Source organism: Anoplophora glabripennis, unplaced genomic scaffold (assembly GCF_000390285.2).
Source record: "Anoplophora glabripennis isolate ALB-LARVAE unplaced genomic scaffold, Agla_2.0 scaffold235, whole genome shotgun sequence".
In the NCBI taxonomy this organism is placed as follows: Eukaryota; Metazoa; Arthropoda; class Insecta; order Coleoptera; family Cerambycidae; genus Anoplophora; species Anoplophora glabripennis.
In genome coordinates, this window is record NW_019416402.1 from 124872 (window position 1) to 130989 (window position 6118).

A 6118-nucleotide genomic window follows, 5' to 3' on the forward strand; every position below is an offset into this window, starting at 1 on the left:
TATTTAAATTCTAATCTTTTAGATGTCCATATTATGTCTCATTCAAATATTTTAAAAAGTAAATTGCAATAAGAATTAGGTATTAATGCACAATTTTAATATTTAATTTCCTTTTCACTAGCCAACTCTAATAAGAAATGTACTAAAAAAGAAAGAGTATGTTAAATAGAGCGAGAATGAAAATAGTGGAAAAATTAATTATCGAACTATCTGAAGAAAAGGTTGTAGGTACTTACGTAGTCCTGTGAACTTTTTTCTGGTGCACTGCCAAAACTTTTACAGGATATAGCATCTTCGTTTATAGAATGTGTGTTCCGCTTATAAATACTTTCTTTATTAAATTAATTTACTGATGTCTTCAAAAATTCAAAGTTCGAACATGTTTTATATGTTGCCTATAAAATATAATTTTGTTTTCTTTACGCATGTCGATAAAATTCGATTTTTATTATTGTATTACCGAAATCAGAGAGTGTGGTTGGAATATGAGACTCAAATCTAACAGCCTAAAATCATGCTGCAAGAAAAGGAGTCGGCTCCGATTTGAGCCTGACTGCTTTCATAATTTTTTTATTTGCAACATATAATGTTACTTTAAGTCAGGGCTGGGTAAAAATTAATCAATTGCTAACACATGGCAACGATATTGGATTTACAAAATATGACATTAAGTATTAGAAAATGTATGACATAAGAAAGATTTTGGGCTATCAAACGTTTTTATACGGTACTTAAAATACCGTTTTTGGACAGAGGGAGGTAAAAGAGATGTATACAGGGTGTTCCACCTAAGAGGGATTCTTCTGTAACTCTGCAACTGTAAAATTTATAAAAAAATAGTTTTGATAAAAGTTGTCTGGAATCATGTGGGCCATGTAAAGAAAATATTTTCGGCTTAACAGGGTGTTCCATTTCGCGTAGGCGCTACATAACTTTGTTATTTTAAACGGAACACCCTGTATATTATTGCATTTTTGAATTCTTTGGTTAATATTAGGTAGAGTTTATTGAATGTACATGGTGTTTAAAACTTACAGTTTTCGAGATAATCAGTTGTTTTTGAAAAAATCGTGATTTCAGCTCTCTAAATGAGGCTAGATAACGTATATAGCGGGAAAATGTAAAATTGAATGCCCTTTCGACTGATATGAGTTTGTCTATACTTACCTTTAACAGTTTTCCAGAAAAATCAGGTATGTAACAGCGTCAAGAAGGCCTTGCAAAACCACTTTTTTTCTCGCATTTTATCAGGCCTGGGACTGACAGTGTCAATATTTACTGGCAAGTGGTTTGACCAACAAAAGTAAACCACTAACAACAACTAAAACAAAACATAAAACGAAACAAACTGAAACTTGAAACACAAGTAGAAGAATACTTAGACCGCTGATTTACATCAATTGCTCGAAGTGTCCTCCATTTTAATACACAAACGAATTGGGTTTTTAAAAGACTGTTCAGCATTGGTTAGCATGTCTGATGTAATTTCTTTAAATGGTACTGTAATGCGCGGTAGTTGGTGGTGTAACGTAAATTTTGCCTTTTAAAAATCCCCATAAAAAGGAATCGCAACTTGTCATATCTAGACACCTTGAAGGCCAACTCACTGGTCCTCTGCGCCCAATCTATCTGTTGGGAAACGTTTCATGTAAAAACTGACGAACCGCCGCGGTATTGTGAGGTGGAGCATCATCATGTTGCATCTACATTCTTCGAAGTGTAGCTAAAGGAATGTCGTCTAACAAATCTTAAATAAACTGCTCCAGTTAGATGCTGGTCAAAAAAGAATGGTCCAATGACATGGGTTCCGAAAATTGCTTCCCACACGTTCAAGACCATCATTGGCTATGAGTTTTCCGGAATTGGTGAGAATTTACCGTGTCATAATAATGGCAATTATGACTATTAACGAAACCATTTTTATGAAATGTAGCCTCATCGGAGTAGATGACTCGTCAAAAAAATCATCGTCTTGATTTAACATCTCAAGTGCCCACTGACAAAACTCCAGTCTCCGCTGAAAGCCTATTTTTAGTAATTCTTGGTGTAATTGGATGCGATAAGGATGTGCTGTGCTTTTGTAAAATCCTACGAGACCGACGTTGTACTAATACAATTGCAAGGCCTTCTGGACGCTATTACATAGATACTTTTTCGGACTTTAGAAAAGAATCCGACTTTTCTAGAAACTGTTAGAGATAAGTATTATATCAGTCGAACGGGCATTCAATTTTGCATTCACCCATGACAATATGGGTCATTCCATTTGACAAAATAAAGTTTTTTAACTCGAAATATTATCAAATGTAGGTCTCACTATTTCTGAGTCTGAATAACGTACACGCTTTGCTCACAGATGACAAGATAGAGTAATTTATGCCAAAATGAATTGTGAAAACTACAGGTTTCTATCTCTTACGGTTTAGACGTGCCACGACCTTACCCAAGGTCGCTCCTTTACCGATATCTAAACAGTAGAGTGTAAGATTTTCTACCTCAGCTATATGTAGACGGTAGGTTGTTTGGCCAACTCAATGGAGATGGGGGGGGGGTTGATTGAATTAGGAAGTAGTATTCTACTAACTAGTTAACTAGGTTGTTATGGGCGCCAGACAAATTTTCCACCACCAAATCACCAACTATAATTTCTACTACTTGATCAAGAAAACTTGTCAAACAAGATCAAATAACACACTCAATGATAACATCATTTATTAATCTGCACTCTATTTAACATTAGATCATAAGAAAATAGAAAATATAGATTGTTACTGCTGCCGTTAATATAAATAATTCGCAATAAATAATAATATAAATAAGGGAAAAAAATTAAGTGCGTAAGGTTATAGATGGGATTAAGTGAATAAAAAAAACAATATGTCGTCAAGGAAACTAAGATAAAGACTGACAAAATTTAAAATATAACTTACAGAAAAACGTGAGGTGGGACCACGCTCTTGGCTGCGTGGTGTGACGATACAGATCCTTTACAAGAAAGATTGGCGATTGGGTTCCACAAAAATTACTCAACATGCGACGGACCACAATCAACATCAGGCGTTTGGAAAACAAATATCCTAAAGAGCTGATTTTCAAAAATCACAAAAGTTTTCCCAACACTACGACACACCCAATCCACACAGCCAGGTACCGGAAGTCATAAAGTGTAAAATTTGCGCGGATCCCCTCCGGAGTTTAAGCTAACAAAAAACTATCCCTAACCCCTATTGGTTGGAGTCTGACCAATTAAAACTAAGTAAACTATAGTAAACAATTATTAACCCTAAAATCAAATCTAATATGATTTATAACACCTTGATTAAGTTCCCTGAACATAAATAAGTAGCTAAAGATATCATTCCCGTGTATATTTATTAGAAATACCTTGATATAGAAAAGTGGTAACATGGAAGATTCAGCGCACAATCGGGCAACAACGCACCGCGCAGAACCAGAACTGAATTCGGCAGGTAGGTAGGTGGAGTTTCAGCCGGAAGAGAAAGGACGAAAAGAAACGAAATGGTCAAATGTCAACACAAATTCTCATCCTTAGGAAATAATCCACACAATGCAAATCGTTCATCTACGAATCTACAAAAATATGGTAAGTACCAAACAAATGACTTAATGTTCTTAACTAACTTTGTCTATCCTGAGTATAGTCTATCGATAATCTACTAAGTATTAGTTGCTTGTTTACATTTTAGGTTATCAGTATGATTGAATGTTTATTTCTATTCTAGGAGCTAGGCATGCACTTGGGTGGATCTAATACGATTTCTCCCTAGGATCTCACGGCCGGCGACAGTTGTGAACGATTAAATATTATTTACTAGACCTGGATATGAACGCATTAAGGTAACGATTATAATTGTTTTGGTGGTTAAAAATTTAGACCCTTAATATATTTTAGGCAATACACAATACACATCCTTGTAATTAAGGTGACAGGACCCACAACGATTCCTGGGAAACAACCTGCAATTGAAATGAATTACAATGAGAAAATGTAATGTAATACCATATTAATAAAGAATAAATGCAATGTGATACTTATTTATTTAGTTTTATACCGATTAACGTAAATTGCATGTTACAGATGCTATCTAGCCTCATTTAGAGAGCTGAAATAGTGATTTTTTTTCAAAAACAACTGATCATCTCGAAAACGGTAAGTTTTAAACACCATGTACATTTAATAGACCCTATCTAATATTAACCAAGCAATTAAAAAATGTAATAATATACAGGGTGTTCCATTTAAAATAACAAAGTTATGTAGCACCCACGCGAAGTGGAACACTATGTAAAGCTAAAAATATTTACTTTACATGACCCACATAATTCCAGACAACTTGTATTAAAACCATTTTTTTATAAATTTTATAGTTACAGAGTTACAGAAGAATCCCTCTTAGGTGGAACACCCTGTATGTTGTACCCCATTCAAACTTAAAAATAAATGGTTCTAGTTAGAGACAACGTTTTCTTTAACTGTAACTTTGGACTAATTGTAAGATACATTTGGTTACATACTCGTATATCATATTTATTGGTAGTGCTCCCTCATTTCAATACGTTCTGTTTATAACTTTGACGGAATTTAGGAAAATTTTTAAAATTCAGTTTAATTAGCTTAATATACCTATAATACCATATTTTATCATTACATTTTCTTTAATGACCAACACAAAATTTCAGCTAGAATAGAGATATTCATAAAGTTGATATATTAAAAGTTTTCGTTTGTCGGGAAAACATGTGGTACTAACTTTCTTCTCATAATTAAGCAAACGTTCAGGATTTATAACGACCAGGTGTCATTAAAGGGACTTAAAATAGGATTTAATTCAACTATTAAATATTACTTTAGTGCTTCCATTAATCATCTAAATCTGCAGATTACAGAGTAAATAATATAAATATACTACAAAATGCTAAAATAGAAGCTCTGAAAGCAGATAAACAGGATAATTATTTTCTAAACATCTGAGATTGATATATTGACACTTTGCTTAAAGAACCCTTAAATAGAATCACATTTCAGCGATTTATTTTAGAAGGGTGATATTTCTTTTCAGAAAGTTGATGTGTTATTTAACTCCCGCTTAAAAGTGTCTATTATTAGAATAAACTGCTTCCCGATTTACAACCCTTATTCGAGGTTTTAAAATATTTCCCTGCTGTATTCCTGAAGTCATGGGTATATCGAGAGAATAGATTCTTTGTTGTTAATAAATTTCATTTACAGTAAACATACGACGATTTTGGATATGATCTAACAGATATAAATTTCTCAGAAACAAATAGTATATTTGAAAATGTCAGACAAACAAGTAAACCTGCAAAGTGCAGAGTATTTGTTTAGGTCAAAGAAATTATTTATTTAAATAAAATTATTGGTTTATCTGTAACAAAATCTCTTCTAGGCTAAGTATTTAATTAAATGTGTAAAAAGTGACAAGAATAACGTTCTTTGAGCAAATATGTTATATAATATATAATGTTAATGTATATATAATGTTTTAGAGAAATATGCTGTTTTATATTTATAAATGTATATACTAAAGTGCAAGAAGTACTATCTTCAATCAAATGCAAATACTTTTGAATCAAGTAAATTTATTTCCCGTTTTTTTATATTCTCTTTACTGGAAAACTAGAACCTAAAAATATGTATTATTGATAATATTAATTTATGCGTATTTAATAAAGAACTAATAATGATTGTATTATTACTTTATACTAACACCACAGACAATATAGCTTATCGCCACAGACCGCGCTTTAAATGCTGGAAATTGGCAAAACTAAAATGGATGCAGGGTCTTGTTAGCCGGCATCCAGCAATAAAATTTAGCGTGTTAACTCTTTTACTTTGTAATAGGAGGCAGTTCTAGCGGTGGCTTTGTTGATGAGAGTTATACCCGTATGGAACTTATCTTTTGTTTGGAAATGACAATTGTGTTAAATGCTAAATAAAATAAATTAGTATTAAAACTATGAATTTACCTAATTAATTATTTTTTTCAAAGAAACTAAAAAATGTCCAAATTTCCTTAAGAATAGTACCTACCTTAATTTTTTATTTAATAGAATTGTTGAAACCTCAAGAGGT

At 32.5% G+C, this 6118-nt stretch overlaps 1 long non-coding RNA gene across 1 annotated transcript; it reads left to right on the forward strand.

Moving 5' to 3' along the window:
* Window positions 1–3573: 3573 nt before the first annotated feature.
* On the forward strand, window positions 3574–3999 carry LOC108909252. The gene is made up of 3 exons (XR_001964412.2): window positions 3574–3604; window positions 3744–3858; window positions 3914–3999. It is a non-coding gene; the product is annotated as an uncharacterized LOC108909252 (long non-coding RNA).
* Window positions 4000–6118: the final 2119 nt, after the last annotated feature.